Below are 22,311 nucleotides of genomic sequence, written 5' to 3'. Positions count from 1 at the left end.
GAAATTATGTTCTTCTCAAGAAAACAAAATGAAAGTATATTAGACCTGGGCAAATCTCAAAAAAGTTCAAAGAATAAGTGTCCTACAGATATACTTTCTAAACTTGGTGCAAAAGAAGTTAAAAATCAAGAATACAAGACTGCATTTTAAATGCCCATACATTTTGAAATTTAAAATGTAGATTTCCAAATAAATCACTAATCAAAAAGGAAATTAAATTTTTTTCAGAAATTTAAACTGGAATTAAATATCTCATCAAAAATTGAAGATGCAGCAAAAATTTTACTTAGAAGGAAATCAATAGTCTCAATTATGCACTAAGAATTAACACACTAAGAATCAACCCAGAGAAAGTAAAACAAACAAACAAAAAAACGCATACTAGGGGCGCCTGGGTGGTGCAGCGGTTAGGCGTCTGCCTTCGGCTCAGGGCGTGATCCCGGCGTTATGGGATCGAGCCCCACGTCAGGCTCTTCTGCTATGAGCCTGCTTCTTCCTCTCCCACTCCCCCTGCTTGTGTTCCCTCTCTCACTGGCTGTCTCTATCTCTGTCAAATAAATAAATAAATAAAAATCTTTAAAAAAAAAAAAAAACGCATACTAAATGTAAGAGCAGAAACCGATGAAACAGGGGTGCCTGGGTAGCGCAGTTGTTAAGCGTCTGCCTTTGGCTCAGGGCGTGATCCCGGCGTTATGGGATCGAGCCCCACATCAGGCTCCTCCGCTATGAGCCTGCTTCTTCCTCTCCCACTCCACCTGCTTGTGTTCCCTCTCTCGCTGGCTGTCTCTCTGTCAAATAAATAAATAAAATTTTTTTTAAAAAATTGATGAAACAGAAAGGTCAGTAGAAAGGACTGACGAAGTCAAAGCCCGGTTTTATGGTAAGAAGAAGAAAATAGATCAATCTTCGATAAGGCCAGTCATGGGAAAAAAAGAAAAGACTCTGAGGAATAATCTTAGTTATAAAAAGAAGACAAAACTACAGATGAAAAAATTTAAAAGATAGTAAGAGAATACTACACATGAATTTATGTGATTAAATTGGACAACTTAGAATGGACAAAAATACAACTTACGAAAACTGATTCAGAAAAAGAAAGTCTGAATATTCCTCAGTCATTAAAGAAATTCTATCAATAGTTTAAAATTTTCCCACCACCCTCCCAAAAAAATTCCCACAAAAAACCCAAGGCCCAGATGGTTTAGCAGCAAAATTTTACTGAACTTTTAAAGAACAAATCATTCCATCTTACATAAACTCTTCCAAAAATTATAAAAAGATAAACTATTCTCCAACTTATTCTAGGAGGCAATGAGTGATAATAAAAATAGACAAGAACTAGATGAGAAAGGAAAATTATAAGCCAATCTCACTCATGCACATAAATGCAAAAATCCCAAATAAAGATATCAGCAAATTTAATCTTGTGATATATAAAAAGATTGAATACCATGACTAAGTTTGACATATCCAGGAATACAAGTATAATTTAACATAAGAAACTCTATAAATATTCACTACATTAAATTTTTTTTGAAGATTTATCTATTTATTTTAGAGAGAGAGCAAGCACAAGCACGAGCCCAAGAGGGAGAGGGAGAGAGACTCTCAAGCAGACTCTGCACTGAGCACAAATCCTGACCCAGGGCTCGATCTCATGACTCTGATCACAATCTGAGCTGAAACCAAGAGTCAGATGTTTAATCCACTGCACCTCCCCGGCACCCCCCCAAAGTTTTATCATCTCAATAGATACAGAAAAAGACATGATAAAATTCAATACCTCGTCATGATTTAATTTTTTAAAAATCTCATAACAAAATAGAAATAGAAGGGAACTTCCTTAACCTGATGATCTTTTAAAAATTTACAGAAAAAAATTCACAGCACATATTACTCTTAATGGTGAAACATTAGCAGCAGTTCACTTAAAATCAAGAACAAAAATGCCCATGATCACCAGTTCTATTTAAGATTGTACCAGAGTTACTAGCCAAAGCAAAAGAAGAAGATAACACATGAAATAAATGTTATATATCTGTATAGAACAAGACAGAAAGACACCAAGCTGATTATTTACAAATAATAATAATTTCTTGGGACACTTGGGTGGCTCAGTTAGTAGCACCTGTGTTCAGCTCAGGTATGATCCCAGGGTCCTGGGATTGAGTCCCACAGCAGGCTCCTTGCTCAGTAGGGAGCCTGCTTCTTCCTCTGCCTGCTGCTCCCCCTACTTGTGCTCTCTCTCTCTCTGACAAATAAATAAATAAAATCTTTTTTGAAAAAACAAGTAATAATAATTTCCTATACTGGAACCCCAAAAGAATGTAGAAACTTTTGTAAGTAATAAGAGAGTCTAGCTATTCTTAAACATATTTAAAGAACTAAAGGAGACCATCTCTAAATAACTACAGGAAAACATGAGAATGATGCCTTACCAAATAGAGTATCAACAAAGAGACAGGAACTGACCATGCTGGACCTTGATCTTGGACTTTCCAGTGTCCAGAACTATGACGAAATTAATTTGTTAGTTACACCACCCAGTCTATGGTATTTGTTATGGAAGCCTGAGCCAATTGGGACAACCACGGACACCAGAGGAAGAAAGATGACATACTTAAGCTGCTGAAAGATAAAGAGAGTCAACCAAGAACTCTAAATCCAGCAAAACTATACTTGCAAAATGAGGGATGGGGAAATCCACTTTCAACATGACACTGACCACTCCCCAGTGAAACTGGTGAAAATTAATTTTGAAAACAAGTATTTAAAGCCTCAAAAAATGGTATTAATGGCAAATAGCAAAAGACAAAACAGATATTTAAGAAAATTTACCCCCCAAATTGGTAAGAAAGGCAAGAGTGTGTTGTATTTGAACTAAGACCACTCCTTTCCTCCTTCTTCCAGCTCGATGAGGTAAAGACTCCAGAACACTGCAGCCAACAACCCAGGGCTCCCTCTCCCCAAGCCACAGGTTGAAGGGCTCTCTTCCTAGAAGAAGCAGAACTTCAGTGTTTCTCATTGTACCCCCAGCTTCCTACTGCTGAAGCTAATTCCAAGCACGTATTGTTGAGTAGTATGGGCTCCCTTCTTCCGCTTAGCCCAAACTTGTAGAACAGAGGCCCTACCTTGGGTGTGGCATGCTAAGAATACTGGGCCCCAGTTACCCTTGTTCCAGCTCATCAGGTAGTGGTTCCATGCCAGGAGAGACAAACAAAGGGATTTCAGGCTGCGGCCATTACTCTACCCCTCACCTGCTAGAAGGTATGACTCAGAAGGTTGTCACTGTTTCCACCTGCAGCTCTAGAGCCTTCGCTTAGATTAGCCTAAGTGGAGAAGGAGGCTACAAAATAAATAGCTCCTAATCTCTTCCCAAGGAACTGGCTTCATTTTGAACAGAGCATGGGGAAGTTCAAACCGAAGGGCACTGTCAAGAACACTAGGGGTTTTGGAGAAAGGCAATGGGGAGATTCGTGGATTTAAAAAAAAAAAAAACCCTAGAGTGTCAGCTGGATAGTTCACAAGAGAACCATGGAGTAAGACGGCTGGGAAGAACCCTCCTAGCATCAGAACAAATATCAAACACAGACCTAAGAAGCCATTCCTTCAAAGGGGGGGGGGCACACTTTGATTGGATTAGTCTGTAGAACAACTCATGCCCCAGGGCATTACTGGAAACAACAGGGCAATCAGCTAGCAATTAGTGGAGTTTAACAGCTAGGTGTGGTCAGGGAAAGAAAGAGAACTCTACCAATACCACTGCGGTCCCAAGGACTATGGGTATTTCCAAATTAGCTCTCCCTGAGGAGCAACATCAGAAGCTTAACACTGTAGACGAGGGAGGAAATCAATGTCATTAAAATAATCCAGTTGCTAAAAAACAAACAAGCAAATAAAAATAACAAACCCTGGTGGGGAGGGAGGGCAGTACCCAGAGTTGCTACAATATATAATCTAAAATGTCTACTTCCCAACAAAAATATTTGAGGCATGCAAGAAACAGGAAAATACAACCCATACACTGGAAAAAAAAAAAAAAGGCAACAAAAACTGCCTGTGGAAATGACAAGCTATCAGATTTCACAGAAAAAGCCTTCCAAATACGCATTATAGATATGTTCAAATATGAAAGAGAAATGAGAACATTCATAGATAAGCAAAAACTAATACGATTAGTTTATATATAATTACATATATTAATTATATATAATATAATTAGAGATGATTTCTCACTAGCAGACCTGCTCTTACAGGATAAATGAAAGGGAGTTCTCCAGGCTGATTTAATAGGACACTAGACAGTAACTCAAATCCCCATGAAGAAATAAAGAACATTGGTAAAGGTAACTACAGAGGTAAATATGTAAATATATAAATATATAAATGTATTTTTTTTTAAGATTTTATTTATTTATTCGACAGAGATAGAGACAGCCAGCGAGAGAGGGAACACAAGCAGGGGGAGTGGGAGAGGAAGAAGCAGGCTCATAGCGGAAGAGCCTGATGTGGGGCTCGATCCCATAACGCCGGCATCATGCCCGGAGCCGAAGGCAGACGCTTAACCGCTGTGCCACCCAGGAGCCCCTATAAATGTATTTTTTATTTATAACTCTTTCTCCCATCTTGTCACCACCCAGACTGCAAGACCTGATTTAGTGCTCACCTGCTTGTACCCACTGACTTCTGTCCCACATTTTTCCTCAAGCTCTTCTTCCCAGCTTATCTCTTAACTCAGACAAAAGACCCTAAAGACATAACATCCCGGTGATGGAAACCAAAACTATCCCTCAAGCAATAAAGATTGCTCAGAGGAAGAGCCCTAGTGGTCCAGACCAGTTTGAGCTTAACCCCCAACTCACGCCAGTGCAGTTGGACCAGGGAGTGACCCATGGAGTGACCAACAGTCATCTTTACCTCATTGTAATACTAAAATCTTCACCCAATGAGGAACACAAGCCTCATTTACATAATATAAAATGTATGCATAGGCCTTAAGGTGCACACACAACTTACGCTTGCCTATACGTATGAGGACAAGCTCCCCTATCTATATATTCATCCTAACCCTAAATAAAAGGAACCCATTCACCCTTGCTCAGGGACTCATGGCTTTGGAAATTACTCCCTATCATCTCCTTATTAGCTGCAAATAAAGTTTCCTTTGTGCAACACCTCACCTGGTATAGTTTCTATCTGTGACTAACGAAGGAATAAACTCATGTTAGTTCGGTTACAATCGAAAAGAAAACACAAAGCAATAATTACATATCTGTGTGTATGGGCACAGTGTATAATGATGTAATTTGTACAATAACAGCACAAAGGAGGGAAGATGGAATAGAGTGAATAGGAGCCAGGTTACTGAAATTAAGTTACTACTGAAATTAAGTTGGTATTAATCCAAACTAAATTGTTGTAAGTTAATATATCAATTATAAGTCCCAACATAACAATAAGAATATGAGTTAAAATATATAGTAAAAAACATGACAAGGGAATTGAAATGACACACTAGAAAATGTCTACTTAACACAAAAGAAATAAATAATGGCAAAATTGAGGAATAAAAAAAAGAAGAAGATATAGGGACGCCTACATGGCTCAGTCAGTTAAGCACCCAACTCTTGATTTCAGCTCAGGTCATGATCTCAGGGTTGTGAGATCAAGACCCGTGTGCAGTTCTGCCCTGAAGCCTGCTTAAGATTCTATCTCCCTCTGCCCCTCCCCCTTCCTCTCTTCAAAAAGAAAGAAAAGAAAAAGACATAGAAAACAAATAGCAAGATGGCAGTCATAAATCCTACCTTATCAGTAATTACATTAAATGTAAAAAGATTTAATACTCCAATTAAAAGGCAGAGATTGGCAGAATGGTTGTTTTGTTGTTTTGTTTTGTTTTGTTTTTTTAGAGATCCAACTATGTGTTGGCTGCAGAGACACACTGTAGATTCAAAGTCACAGAAAGGTTGAAAGTAAAAGGATGGGAAAAGATATACTGTGCAAACAGTAACAAAGGAGAACTATATCATAAAAGACTACATGATAAAAGACTAATAGACTTTAAGATGATATTTGTTACTGGAGATAATATTTTATAACAATAAAAGTGTCAACCTATCAAGAATATATAACAGTTATAAACATATATGCACCTAACAACAAAAATACATGACGTAAGAGCTCTTGGAATTGAAGAGAGAAATAGACCACTCAACAATAACAGTTGGAAATTTCAATAGCCCATTTTCAATGACAGGTAGAAAAGCTTGACAAAAGATCAATAAATCAAAGATTTGAACAACATTAAAACAACTAAACACACATCTATAGAATACTCCATCCAACAACAACAAAATATACATTCTCAAGTACACATGGAACATTCTCTAAGACAGACCATACAGTAGGCTATAAAACCAGTCCCAATACATTTTAAAAGATCGAAATCATACAAAGTATGTTCTCCAACCACAATGGAATAAAATTGGAAAACAATAGCAGAAATACATTTTGGGAATTCACAAATATGTGGAAATTAAACAACACACCAGTTGGTCAAAGAAAAAATAACAAAGGGAAGTAGAAGATATTTTAAGATGAATGAAAACAAAAACATGATATACCAAAGCCTGTACGATACAACTAAAGCAGTGCTTAGAGAAAAATTATAGCTGTAAATACTTATATTTAAAAAGAAGAAACTTCTCAAATGAAGAACCTGAAAAAACTAAAAGGGCAAAGGCAAATGAAACCTATAAAAAGCAGAATAAAGGAAAGAGTGAAGACTAGAGTGGAAATACGGAAAACAGAAGAGAAAAACAATACAGAGAATTCACAAAACAAAAAGTTGGTTCTTTGAAAATATCAACAAAATTGACAAACCTTAACTGATCAAGAAAAACAGAAACCTTAAATGAATAAAATCAGAAATGAAAGTGGGCACTTTGGGGCTCCTGGGTGGCTCAGATGGTTAAGGATCTGTCTTTGGCTCAGGTCATGATCCCAGGGGCCTCAGATCAAGCCCCACATCAGGCTCCCTGCCCAGCAGGAAGCCTCCTTCTCCATTTCCCTCAGCATTCTCCCTCCTCTCCCACCCCCACTTGCGCTCTCTGGCTCTCTCTCTCTGTAAAATAAATAAATAAAATCTTAAAAATAAAAAAAAAGAGGGCACATTACTACTGACCTTCCAGAAACAAAATGGATTATAAGAGAATACTCTGAGCAATTGTCTGCCAAAAATTAGATACATTTCTAGGGCAAATTCCTAGAAAATCACAAACTACTGACACCAAGTCAAGAAGAAAATCTGAACAGACCCTTAACAAGCAAAAAAGATTGAGTTAGTGTTGGAAAAAACTTCCTACAAAGAAAAGCCCTAGACAAGTAGGCTTCATTGGTAAATTCTACCTAATTAAAAACAAACAAACAATCAATGATAGTCCTTCACAAACACTTTCAAGACATAGAAAATATGAGACATTTCCTAGTATGGGTTGATTTGGGTCTCCTCCACCTCCCACCACCCACCCACCCACCCTGCCCAAATTCACATGTTGAAGTTCTAATACCCAGTACTTCAGAATGTGTCCTTATGTAGAGATGGGGTCTTTACAGAGGAAGTAAGTTAAAGTGAGGTCATTAAGGTGGGACCTAATCTAATATGATCTGTGTCCTTATAAAAAGGGGAAATTTGGACAGATGTACACATAAAAGGAAAATGATGTGAAGGTTCACAGGGAGAAGATGGTCATCTATAAGCCAAGGAGACAGGCCTGGAACAGATCCTTCCCCAGCAGCCTCAGAAGGAACCAACCTGCTGCCACCTTGATTTTAAACTTCTAGACCTATGAGAACTACGAGACAATATAAGTCAAGAACTATGAGGCAGTAAATTTTTATTGTTTAAGCCACCAAGTTTGTAGGACTTTGTTAAAGCAGCCCTAGCAAACAAATATACTTCCCAACAGCCATTATCACCCTCATAATAAAACCAGACAAAGACATCACAAGAAAACTACAGATCAATATCCCTTATATAGACACACAAAAAAAGTCCTTAATAAAATATTAGAAAATTGAACCCAGTAACATATTAAAAAATGTTACACAACATAGCCAAGTGGAAAATCAATGTAAAATGCTATATAATAGAATAAAGGACAAGGGGCGCCTGGGTGGCTCAGTCATTGAGCCTCTGCCTTCAGGTCAGGGCGTGATCCCGCTGGTCTGGGATCGAGCCCCACATCAGGCTCCTCTGCTATGAGCCTGCTTCTTCCTCTCCCACTCCCCCTGCTTGTGTTCTCTCTCTTGCTGGCTGTCTCTCTCTGTGTCAAATAAATAAATAAAATCTTTAAAAAATAATAATAAAGGACAAAAGTCACATAACCGTCTCACTAGATGTGAAAAAAAAAAAAGCCTGTGAAAAAAACCCAACACCTTTTCATGATAAAAATATATGATAAATTAAGTATAGAAGAAAACTTCTTCAACTTGATAAAGGGTTTCTATGAAATACCTCTAGCTAACATCATAATTAATGATGAAAGCTGGGCGCCTTTTTCCTAAGATCAAGAGGAAGACGAGGGTGATCATTCCCACCAAACTGCACTGGAGTCCTACCCCAGGCAATTGGGTGAGAAAAGAAATAAAAGGCAGCTAGATTGGAAAGGAAAAAGTAAATTATCTCTGTATACAGATGACATGATCTTGTATATAGAAAATCTTAAGGAATCTACTAAAAGACTAGAGCTAATAAGTGAATTCAGCAAGGTTTCAGGATACAAAATCAATATATAACAATCAGTCGTACTTCTATATCCAAGCAACAAACAATACAAAAATGAATCAAGAAAACAATTCCATGGAGTGCCTGGGTGGCTCAGTCTGTGAAGTGTCTGCCTTAGGCTGAAGTCATAATCCCAGGGTCCTAGGATCGAGCCCCGCATCAGACTCACTGCTCAGCAGGGAGTCTGCTTCTCCCTCTCCCGATGCCTCTCTTTCCCACCACTTGTACTCTCTCTCACTCTCTCTCAAATAAATAAATAAAATCTTTAAAAACAAAACAATTCCATTAATAATACCATTAAAAATACTAAAATACTTAAGAATAAATTTAACTCAGGGTGCCTGGATGGTGCAGTTGATTAGCCATCTGACTCTTGGCTTCGGCTCAGGTCGTGACCTCAGGGTCATGAGATCAAGCCCCACATTGGGCTTTGTGCTCAGCACGAAGTCTGCTTGAGATTCTCTCTCCCTCTCTCTTTTCCTCTGCCCCTCCACTCATGCTCTCTTTCTCTCTCTAAAATAATAAATAAATCTTTTTTAAAAAGAATAAATTTAACTCAAAAAGCAAGAAAAATCTCAAATAAACAATCTAACATTACACCTAAAGGAAGTAGAAAAAGAAGAACAAAGAAAGCCCAAGGTGAGAAGAAGGAAAGAAGTAATAAAGATCTGCGAAGACATGGATTGGAAAAACAAACATGGTTAAAATGTCTATACTATCCAAAGCAAGCTTCACATTTTTTCACAGAGAACAATCCTAAAATTTGTATGGAACCACAAAAAACTCCAAATAGCCAAAGCAATCCTGAAAAGAAAAGAAAAGCTGGAGAATCACAATTCTGGACTTCAAGCTATATTACAAAGCTGTAATCATCAAGACAGTATGGTACTGGAGGAGGGAAAAGATGGGGGCGGGGGTAAGCAAACCATAAGAGACTCGTAACGATAGACAACAAAGATCAGAGCAGAAATAAATGACATAGAAACTAAAGAAAAAAGAAAAAAATCAATGAAACTGGGATTTGGTTCTTTGAAAAGATAAATGAAATTGATAAATCCTTAGCCAGACTCATCCAGAAAAAAAGAGAAAGGACCCAAATAAATAAAATCAGAAATGAAAGAGAAGTAGCAATTGACACCACAGAAATACAAAAGATTATAAGAAAATACTACAAAAAAATTATCTGCCAACAGTTTGGACAACCTACAAGCAATGGATAAATTCCTAGAAATGTATAATCTTTCAAAATTGAATCAGGAAGAAATAGAAAATTTGCACAGACCAATTACTACTAACAAAATTAAATTGGTAATCAAAAGTACTAAAAAATTAAGTCTAGGACCAGATGTATTCACAAGTGAATTCTACCAAACAGTTAAAGAAGAGTTAATACCTATTCTCCTCAAACTATTCCAATAAAGAGGAAGGAAAGCTCTGAAATATATTCTATGAGACCCTCATACCTAAACCAAAGACACCACAAAAAAAGAGAACTACAGGCCAATATCCCTGATGAACATAGTGTCACAAAAATTCTCAACAAAATGTTAGTAAACTCCATTCAACAATACATTAAAAGGATCATTCACCACAATTAAGTGGGATTTATTCTAGGATTGCAAAGACACTTCGATATTTGGAATCAATCAATGTGATACATCACATCTACAAAATGAAGGATTAAAAAAAATCATACGATCATCTCAATAGATGCAGAAAAAGCACTTGACAAAATTCAACACCATTCATGATAAAAGCTCTCAACAAGCAGGTTTAGAGGGAACGTACCTCAACATAATAAAGGCCATCTATGAAACACAGCTAACATCATATTCAAAAAATATGATGGTAAAAATGTTAATAAATTGAGAGCTTTTTCTCTAAGGTCAGGAACAAGACAAGGATGCTCACTCTTCCCGTTTTTGTTCAACTAGTACTGGAAGTCCTAGCCATGGCAATCAGGCAAGAAAAAAGGAATTAAAGGCATCCAAATTGGTAAGGAAGAAATTAAACTGACCCTGTTTGGAGATGGCATGATACTTTAAAGTAGAAAATCCTGAAGACTCCACCAAAATACTACTACAAGTAATAAATGAATTCAGTAAAATTGCAGGATACAAAATACCCTGAAATCAATAGTGTTTTTACATACTAACAATGAAGTAGCAGAAAGGGAAATTAAGAAAACAAACCCATTTACAATTGTAACAAAAATAATAAAATACCTAGGAATAAATTTAACCAAGCAGTGGAAGACCTGTACTCTAAAAATTATAAAACATTGATGAAAAAAATTGAAGACAACTGAATGGAAAGATATTCTACGCTCATGAATTAAAAGAATTAATACTGTTAAAGTGACCATTCTACCCAAAGCAATCTACAGATTGTACATAATCCCTAACAAAATATCAACAGAATTTTTAACAGAACTAGAACAAATAATACTAAAATTGGTATGGAAACACAAAAGACTCTGAATAACAAAGCAATCTTGAGACAGAAAAACAAAGAGTTATCACAATTCCAGATTTCAAGATATATTACAAAGCTGCAGTAATCAAAACAGGATAATCCTGGCACAAAAACAAACAAAACAAAACAACAACAAAACAGACATATAAATCAATGGAACGGAACAGAAAGCCCAGAAATAAACCCACACTTATGCAGTTAATTAATGTATGAGAAAGAAGGCAAGGATTTAAGATGCGGAAAGACAGTCTCTTCAATAAATGGTGCTAGGAAAACTGGGTAGTTACATGTAAAAGAATGAAACTGGACCACTTTCTAACACCATACGCAAACATAAACCCAAAATGGATTAAAGACCCGAGGAAATGAACAAAACAAAAAGGCAATCTAGTGAATGGGAAAAGATATTTGCAAATGATATACCTGATAGGGGGTTAATATACAAAATATATAAAGAACTTATATAAGTCAACACCAAAAAAAAAAGAAAAAGAAAAAAAATCCAATTAAAGACAAGGGTTCTGAATAGACATTTTCCCAAAGAAGACATCCAGATGGCCAACAGACACATGGAAAGATGCTCAACATCACTCATCATCATGGAAATGCAAACCAAAAGCACAATGGGATACCGTCTTACACCTATCAGAATGGCTAACATTAAAGACAAGAAATAACTATTTGAGACGACATGGAGAAAAAGGAAACCTCATACACTTTAGGGGGAATGTAAATTGGTGCAGCCACTGTGGAAAACAGTATGGAAGTTCCTTAAAAAAACTAAAAATAGAAATACCGTTTGATTTAGTAAATACACTACTGGGTTATTACCCAAAGAAAACGAAAACACTAACTTGAAAAGATAACTGCACCCCTATGCTTACTGCAGCATTATTTATAATAGCCAAGATATGGAAGCAACTTAAGTGTCCATCAACAGAAAAATGGATAAGGAAGATGTGGTGTACAAACACACACACACACACACACACACACACACACACACACACAGGAATATTATGCAGTCCTAAAAAATGATGAGATCTTACCATTTGCAACAATAGGGATGGACCTAAAGAATATTATGCTAAATGAAATATGTCAAGTTGAGAAAGACAAATACCATATGATTTCATTGATATGTACAATCTAAAAAACAAACAAAAAGCAGAATCAGACCTATAAATATAGCAAACAAGCTGATGCCAAAAGGTGGTAGGGGGATGGGCAAAATGGATGAAGGAGAGTGGGAGATTCAGGCTACCAGTTATGGAATGAAGAAGGCATGGGAATAAAAGGTACAGCACAGGGAATATAGTCAATGATATAATAGCATTGTATGGTGACAGATGGTAGCTACACTTGTGGTGAGCACAGGATAATGTATAGAGAGGCTGAATCACTATGTTGCGTGCCTGAAACTAATGTAACAGTACGTGTCAATTCTACTCAAATGAAAAAAATTGTAAAAATAAGTAAAACAAAAAGAATAAATTTAACAAGAAGATGTAAATACACTGAAAACTATATAACATCATTGAAAAAATCAAAGAAGACTTAAACAACCAGAAAGACACTCCATCTTCTTAGATTGGAAGATTTAATATTGTTAAGATGACAGCATTCCCCAAATTGATCTACAGGTCAGTGCAAGCTCTATCAAAATTCCATCGGCCTTTTTTTTTTTTTTTTCAGAAATTGATAAGGAGATCCTAAAATTCATATGGAAATGCAAAGGACGGAGAATAGCCAAAATGATTTTGAAAAAGAACAAAGTTGGAGGACTCACACTTCCCAATTTCAAAACTTAAAGCTATAAATAAATAAGACTGGCATAAGGATAGCCATATATATCAATGAAATAGACTTCAGAGTCTAGAAGTAAACCCATACAACTATGGTCCATTGATTTTCAACAAGGGTACTGACTAAACAGTGAAAGAATGGTCTTTTCAACAAACGGTGCTGACGCAACTGGTAGTCTCACACAAAAGAAAGCAGCTGGACCTCAACCTCCACCACATATAAAAATTAACCCAGATGGATATACAACTTAAATGTAGGAGCTAAAACTATAAAACTTGTACAACAAAACATAGATGTGAATCGTCATGACTATAGATTAGGCAGTGGTTTCTTAGACATGGCATGTAAAGCACAGGAAACAAAAGATGAAATAGATGACAGGACTTCATCAAAACCAAAATCTTTTGTGCTTTAAAGGACACCACCAAGAAGTGAAAAGACAACCCACAGAATGGGAGAAAATATTTGAAATCTTTTATGTAATGAGGAACTTATATCTAGAATATATAAAGAGCTCTTACAATCCAACAATAAAAAGACACCTGATTATATGATAAAGACCAGCAGATCATATTTTTCATAGGCAAGTTTTATGGTACGTGAACTATATCCTAATTAAAAGAAAGAAAGTGATTCAGAAGTAAATGTGAAGAAACTTTAAAAATACCTTAACCAATTTAATTCACATATATTCTCCCAGAAGAGTGACTTATGATGAAAAGACATTTCAAAGAAATATAAAATGTTAAGTCATAAGAAAGCACTATGTCATTTTTTCATTGACAGTAATTTTTCTTTTATTGTTGCATCAAAATAATGTTACATCTGACATAGATGGGTTTCTTAGAGTCAATGAAATATGGCATGACAGATGTGGCATTGCAGGTTATGGGGAAAAGGAGGTAATAATCAATAAATGGTTCTTGGATAATCAATTACATATGTGGGAAAAAATCAAATCCCACCTCACATCATTTATTAAAAATAAATCCAGATAAAGACTCAAATGTCAAAGGTAAAACGTTAACACTTATAGGAGAAAGTAGAGAACATCATTATGACAAAGGGTAAGAGAAAGATTCTTTAACAAGACACAAAAGGCACTAAGCAAAAAAAAAATACATTCAACTATATTAAGATTTCTAAAGACACTGAATGGTACATGTTAAAATGGTAAACCTGATATTATATGAATTTCACCTCAGTAAAAATATTAAAAACTCTTTATTGAAAGACACCCTAAATAATATGAAATAGTAAGTATACTGGAATTAAAATAAAAATGTAACATAAATAAAATAATTAATTAATTAAAGTCTTCTTACAAAAAAACAGAGAAAAATAATCTGCAAGAACTAGAATCAATTTTTTAAAAAATGATACCCTGAAAGAAAACTAGAGAAAAGAAACAGGCAATTCATGGAAAAGGATATACGGGGGGAAAGGTAAGCCAACGAAGAGAAAATGAAAATGAAGGAAAATGCAAATGAAGACCACCAAGAGCAAACTATTTCCACCAAGCAGATGTGGAAAATTAAGAAGTCCGACAAGTATCGGCACACCTGTGGATCCGTGAGGGCTTTCATATTCTACCGGTGACAGCATAAACTGATGCAACAACTTTATTTATGTCTAAAGATTTTATTTACTCACTTGAAAGAGAGAAACAGATAGTGACAGAGATTGTGAGAGAGAGCACACAAGAGGGGGCCGGGGCAGAGGCAGGGGAGAAGCAGTCTCCCCGCGGAGCTGGGAGCCCAGCGTGGGGCTCGATGCCAGGACCGTGGGATCATGACCCAAGCCGAAGGCAGACGCTTACCCAACTCAGCCACCCAGGGGCCCCAAGATGCAACAACTTTAGAAAATGATTTAGCACGATCCTGTAATGCCAAGTATTTTTCCTACGAATGTGTCATTTCCCCCCCAGGGATACTGAGAAACATTCCTGTAGGTGTACAACAGTAAACGTCTATACAAGCATTTCTGGACATTCTGGGAAGACAACATGCTTGGTGTTGCAGGAGTGTGATCTCTCCAGATCCCCCACCAAGATACAGAGCAGCCAGGATTGCAAAACTAAAATCCCATGGGCAGTAACTACGACAGACTATCCCACAGATCCTGCGAACCCTAAAACTGAATGGGAGGAGACGTACCTACAAGACCTTGGCAGCACAGCAGCTGAGTCAGAGGAAGCGACGGAGTGGGTGACAAGACCTAAGAACTTCAAAATAACCAACAGGTAACCACGGGAAAGCCAGTGGGCCAACTGAAGAGGGGCACCTGACCCGGGCAGGGATCCGCTGGTGAGTTCAAGGGGCAAAGTCTGAAGGGACCGGGGAAGACTGGGCCCAAGAAACACTCAGAACTGACCAGGCCAGGCTCCCAAGCAGGACAAATGCCAGCCGAGGAGGAACTGCCCAGAACAAAATCCAAAGGGAGCAAGTCAGAGAAAAGAAAGAAATAGAGAAAAGAAAGAAAAAATAAAAGGACCCAGATAAAAGCAGGGGAAGCAAACTTTGGAAGGGAGGTGCCACAGTTCTTTGGTACTTAACAAAAATGACAGAAGAAGAGCTCTCTAGTTGTGAAATAAGAACAACTCCTAAAGTTCAGGAAATCTAATATTATGTAAATGTAAGTCACAGTAAACAAAATAAAGTCCAATCCCATACCGTCACTCAAGGAAAAAGTAAGCAGCAGAGTAACATCCCTGTGGATAATGGAAGCATGCCAGAGAAACGCATAGAAGCAAACCGTAGCCTAATACGTCAAAGGTTTTATTTATTTATTTGAGAGAGAGCACGAGAAGGGGAGGAGCAGGGGGAGAAGCAGACTCCCTGCTGAGTAGGGAGCCCAATGCCACGCGGGACTCGATCCCAGGATCCCGGAGATCATGACCTGAGCCGAAGGCAGACGCTTCACCAACTGAGCCACCTGGGAGCCCCTGTAGCCTAAGACTTCAAAATGTCAAGAAGAAAGAGAGGAGATGGAAGGGGAACCTACAGGTTACAGGAGTTTAAAAGACATTTTAAAAAAGAAAACACAGGCAAAGCTGAAATGTAGCGTTTTGGACTGGTGACAAATGAGCAAAAACAGGTGTCAGCACAAAAATCAGGCTGCAGGAGGGAGAGCACTGTGTTTGGAAGAGGGAGCATTTTGGGCTGATGGGGTCAGAATCAGTCTCCTTGCCACAGGGGTGTTTAAATGCATTCCCTTGTTAATTCATTAACTTGATTTAGTTTTATGCTCTATATACATGTACATGTGTGAGCATATAATGCTATGTTAACAACGAAAGTTTTAAACAAGAATGTTCACAGAAGTATTATTCGTAATTGCTCCAAAATGGAAACAGCCCCAATCCCACTGACAGGGAAACGCATGAATAAACTGAACTATTCAGATGATGGCCAATTACCCGGCAATGAAAACAAACCACCCATTGCTCATTGCTCCAGTGAATCTTAGAAACAAAACAGAGACTGAAAAAAGCCAATAGCAAAAAAAAAAAAAGAAGAAGAAGAAAGGAATCAAGAAAAAGCTGTAGGATACCATTTTTATAAACCTCAGAAACCAAGCATAGGCTATATAATACATTGTTGGGAGTAGTCGACACAGACATGTGATTTTTAAAACTATTTTAGGGAAGCAAGGGTGGAAACTACAAACTTTAGGATGGAATACATACATATGGGATTTTTAAAACTACATGCTAAAGGGAAGGGAATGAGAACCCCAAAATTCAGGATGGTTTTCCTTTCCAGGGAAGCATCGAGAATGAGATAAGGAAGGTGCTCATGAACTTTCTTTTTTTTTTTTTTAAGATTTTATTTATTTATTTGACAGAGATAGAGACAGCCAGCGAGAGAGGGAACACAGCAGGGGAGTGGGAGAGGAAGAAGCAGGCTCCCAGCGGAGGAGCCTGATGTGGGGCTCGATCCCAGAACGCTGGGATCACGCCCTGAGCCGAAGGCAGACGCTTAACCGCTGTGCCACCCAGGCGCCCCTCATGAACTTTCTTCTTAGGTGGTGTGCTGGGCTGGCCCTGTACTTCCCATTACTGTCTCATAATTTACAAACACGTTCTTCATGAAGAGCTTATCAGATCTGCACACAAAGAGGGGAAGAAATGACAATGGAATTCTCCCTTTTATCAGCCATCCGCTCCTATACTCAGGGGCTCCACAGACAGTTGCTGGGTGCCCACTGTTATGCCAGGCACTGGGCGAGGCTCTAGGGCAGAGCAGTGAACAGAACAGACCCCACTGCTACCCTCTGCGAGTGCACAAGCTCCGAGGACCGGAGATGGTGCCGGATGGGAAGCGACTTTTCAACGTCCACAGAAGGTAAGAGCTAGGAGAATCCACAGTCAGCACGATCAGTGTCAGGATGAGTGGGGGATCCCCTCTCGGTATCCCCCGAGGGAGGCGATTTTAAAATTAAGGCAATTAAACAGTCAACAGGAAACAGCAGAAAGGCAGACCGGCACTCCAAAACCACAGTTCCCCCAACACTGCCGGTTCGGTTCTGTGAAGAAATTTTAATTTTCTTAAAAACAGAATACACATACACACACATGCCTGCATACACACACACACACACACACCCAGGTTATTCCGAGTTTATATCCCCTCACTATTGCTGGGTTAGGATCTCCTTTCAGTTACGGATTCACAGTGACAATGGATGGTGGCAGTACTTTAGGGAAGTACTGTTTCATCTTAAATGTCCTTACCTGGTAGAATAGAGAGCTGGTGAATCCAAACCAATCTCTAAGATTTAAAGTATGTATTATTTAAATCTCAGAGCCTGAGAATCGTTGTCCGGAGTCGTATTTGAACCCCACACTTTCTTTTTTGAAAGAGAATGTGGGGAAAGTGGGCTCACTCTTTCATCACCAGTAACCGGCAGTGTCTTGTGGTGGGAGAGACCCGGCCTGCGTTCAGGAGCGGCCTGGGCTGACCTTCCAGCACAGCCCATCAGCGTGGACAAGTTCAAGCGGCTTAGCTCCCGCACCCAGCAGTGGGGATGAAAGCCACCAGTCAGGTTGTTGTGACAATTTCAGGGGATACTTACATGGATGATAAAGAAGAGAATGCATGAACTGAGAGCACGAGTTGGCTCGACTCCTGGCGCCTAAGAGCACCAGTGTGTGTACTCACACGTGAGTGTACACACACACACACACACACACATGTACGCATGTGCATGTTATCACACACACAGCCAGTCCTGCCAGATGTCTCCATTACAGAATCAGCCTGCCAGAAGCTGTATCCGAAGCTCCCAGGATCCTTTGGGTGGGCTGTGCTGTGCCCCAGGTCATATGCCTCATCGGCCAGGCACCTCATGATTCTGTCAGCCAGGGTAGCCAGCAACTGCACTCACCTTAGCTCGCCTTCACCATTTCTGCCATTCCAGAGAGCGCAGGAGCCTTCTTGTCTTTTTATCAACGTTTCCTTCAAATCGACTTACTTTTTCTCCTTGGCTACATTAATTTTTAAAGCACTCCTGTGGAGAAGCAGCATAGTGCAGAGGTTAAGAACACAGAGTCCAGAGCCAAGCTGGCAGGGGTTCCACGCTGAACCTGATTTAACCCCCTGGTGCCTCAGTTTCCCCAACTACAAAAGGAGGGCAATTATAGTTCTTATCTCGGAGGTTTGTAATTAGGTTATGAGAATCAGGGATCTCTCTTTCTAAGCATTTAAACCAAAACTTCCACAGAGTGTTTGCTAAATGAGACCTCTAACATCAGTGTGAAACCAGGATCACTTGCATCTTAAATAGAACGTTAAAGATAAAAACAAAATGGTGCTCTTAAATTCTAGTGAGATGGTTGCCTGCTAAAATGCTTAGCAGAGTAGCCCTGGTCTCTTCTTTAAAATGTAAAACAGAGGAAGGCAAGAGGCTAAGGAAATCTTCAAGACTTGCCCATGGCCACGTCGCGCCTCCACCCAACCAGAGGACCTGGAGGAGGAGCGAAGCAAGACTAACTTTCTCACTGTACTACGCCCTGAAATCATCCCCTGGTGCGCTAGGAGTAGGCTATACCAACTCTGGAAAGTTCTGGAAAGGCCAATCAGAGGTAACAAGTTGGGAAAGCGGGAGGTGTCCCAAGTAGCGCATATAAATGAACAATGAAAGCAGGAACCCACGAGTCGATCTGTTGATCACACACATCCCTGAGTTGAGAGCAAAATATCTTACACTGCCAGGCCGGCTCCGAAGCAGAGACTCTGTTTTCACTTTGAAGTGTGGCTGTACAGGGCGCTGCGGGTGGGCCTGTCACTCACCTATCCCCGGGCTGTCCTTCGTCTGGGGGTGACTCAGCACTTCCCAGTAGGTGATTCCAGGTGACAGCTCCCAGCCAGCCTGCCTTCTATTCTCTTCCACGGGCAGACCTGGCTCAATTGCCATGTATGTATTCTTTTAGCCACCAGTGTCACCTGAGAGGGTGGCTGGAGGGGAGGGCGGGAGACGTGGGGTCCTGGCACCTCGGGACCTCCTGTTCGGTGTGGCGTGTGTTCCCAGCACCTGTCAAGCTCAGTCTCTGTGGGCCCTGATGGACGGGGTGAGCACCCCGGTGCAGCCACCACGCCCCCCATGTTTAGAAAGCAGAGCTCCATCTCCGGAGGAAAGGTGCCACAGAGCCATCAACACACAGTTCTGCATAATCAGTTCAACACCAGAACAACGGAAATGGGAAGGGAAGATTAAAAAATAATCCAAATTTCATAGCCCTGAGGGGTGTGATGGAATGGGAAATAGGGTGAAAGCATTAAGCCCAGAATCACAAAACACTCTCATCTGAGTCTTTTAAAACCTCGAGGCTAAGGGAGGAAACAACATTCTTGCCCTTGGGAGAATTACCTTAAGTCCCTCTGAAAGAGTGCCCACTGCTGAGGTTCTCTCTTTGTGGAGACACCTGCGGAGCCTGGCCACTTGAGGTGAGTGTCAGAAACAATTCAGTGGGCCATTCACAATGGAGCGAGGAGTGACGGCCCCTCTCCCAACCCAGGAAATCTGTCCACAGAGTCCTTGGCGGGAGGCCCAGGCAACCATCTCCCTCCAGGCTTCAGGTGGAGTGCCAGTGGTGGCACCAAGGGGCAGCATGGGCATGTGGGGGTCGGGCGTGCACACGGGTTTCACGCCCAGCATCCTCCCAGCCCTCCCGTGTTCTGCTCTATGTAATATGCTTGCCCAGGCCTGCTGCCTGGTTTGCATTGCAAGCCCCCCAGGTTTGCATTGGTTCTCTCCTCCCTCTCTCCTTACATGCCTCCCTCCTCTTCCTCTTGCTCCCCTGTCTCTTCTCCATGCCCCATTTCTTTTCTTTTTCTTTTTAAGATTTTATTTATTTATTAGAGAGAGAAAGAGAGAGCACAACCCAGGAGGAGAGGCAGAGGGAGAAGCAGACTCCCCGCTGAGCAGGGAGCCCAACACAGGGCTTGTTCCCAGGACTCCAGGATCATACCTGAGCTGAAGGCAGACGCTTAACCGACTAAGCCACTCAGGCACCCCCATGCCTCGTTTCTATTTTAGTGTTTAAAGACTGAGACTGGACGGTTTTCCGATTTCTAGGTTCCCTACTGCCAAATCCAAAAATCAGAAACTGGGCTTTGACAGTGGGACTGAATCTTGGAAAGTGAGACTGCCCAGAAAGCCCAGAATACGAGCTCTCTGCGCCTGCACGATGAAATGCCCACAGACATTCAAGAGCATGGCTGAGACAGTCAAATTTAGCTACGTGGTAGTATCCGGCTTCGTTCACCCTGCTCACCGTGATAGGAAAACGGTTTCAGACATTGTTCTGACTCCTCTGTGCCACATCCTTTTCTCCCTGCAAACACGGGGCTTCCTAGAAGCCTCCCATGATTAGCCAGGACCCAACGTCAGCTTCCCCCTGCCCTCTTCAGTCTTCATGACCAGGAGAGCACGTCTCGCTAATATCTTGTGGACCTTTCCAGAACTTTCCAGAGTATGTACAGCCCGCTCCTACTGTATACACCAGGGGGTGATTTCAGGTGGTAGCTAGGGAGTGTATCTAGCCAATGACTAGAGCTACTTACCTGTCACTGGGCCACACTGTGAACAGGCACCGCTAAGCACCTGACAGACATCCTGATGGTGAATCCTGATGACAGCCCTTGCAGTAGGGACTGTTGGCCTAATTTTACGGGAGAGGAAAACGGAGCTCAAAGTAAACTGCCCAGAGTCCTACAGACCCCGGAAGCTGTGCTCTCAACTACTGTGTCGCTGTGCCCAGAGAATTCCCAAAGAGATTTCAATGAATCACTGGGTTTGTGTGATACTGATTGAGGTATATTGTCAAATTACCTCCACCCTGAAAATACTATCCTGGGTTTCCTCATGCTGTTGCTACGCGGAAATACTGAGGTAATATCAGCCTGTGTTCATTTCGTATACTACGCATCTTTTTTTTTTTTTTTGGCAATCTAACAGCTTTTTCTCGTGTTTAAAACTTAAAATACATGTACACATATAAGAAATAAATATACAGGGATGCTTGGGTGGCTCAGTTAGTTAAGCGTTGGACTCTTGACTTCGGTTCAAGTCATGATCTCAGGTCATGGGATCGAACCCCGAGTCGGGCTCTGTGCTCAGCAGGGAGTCTGCATGAGGATTCACTGTCCCTCCTCCTCTGCCCTTCCCCCCCCCCGTCCCCCCCCTGTCTCTCATGGGTGCATGTGTGTGTGTGCACACATGTGCACTTTCTCTCAATAAATAAATCTTTTAAAAAAAGATTTTAGGTATTCGCCAATAGAATCTTATGGCTGACAACCCAGAATTTCATGTGAATGAATTTAGATTTGAGTATCTATAGGTAGCATAATGTGAAAACCTCTAAAATTCTGAGCCTACGCTCTGTGATATTGGTTGTAGAGATCTGAGGCAAATTAGTGTGTCTGAGCCTCCGTCTTCTCATCCGTAAGGAGGGGACGCAATATCTATGTCCCAGGGTTGTGCACAAGATCAGATAAAGACATCCATATACAAGAAGCCCACCGCAGTCCTCACAGCACATCAGTATCTTGTCCTTTCCTCCTCAGGTTCCTTAAATAAGGAACACATTTGTTTGCATATCCTTACTAAATTCTTAAAAATCGATAATTTAGTCAAATCCAGTTCATGCATATAGACACCTATATATAATAAAATTATCTACTGTGCATAAAATCATGTGAAAAGAATGACACAGTAACTATCAACTGACATTTTATTTAACA

The sequence above is a fragment of the Ursus arctos genome, unplaced genomic scaffold (assembly GCF_023065955.2).
Source record: "Ursus arctos isolate Adak ecotype North America unplaced genomic scaffold, UrsArc2.0 scaffold_1, whole genome shotgun sequence".
Lineage (NCBI taxonomy): Eukaryota > Metazoa > Chordata > Mammalia > Carnivora > Ursidae > Ursus > Ursus arctos.
This window is presented reverse-complemented; position numbering follows the sequence as displayed.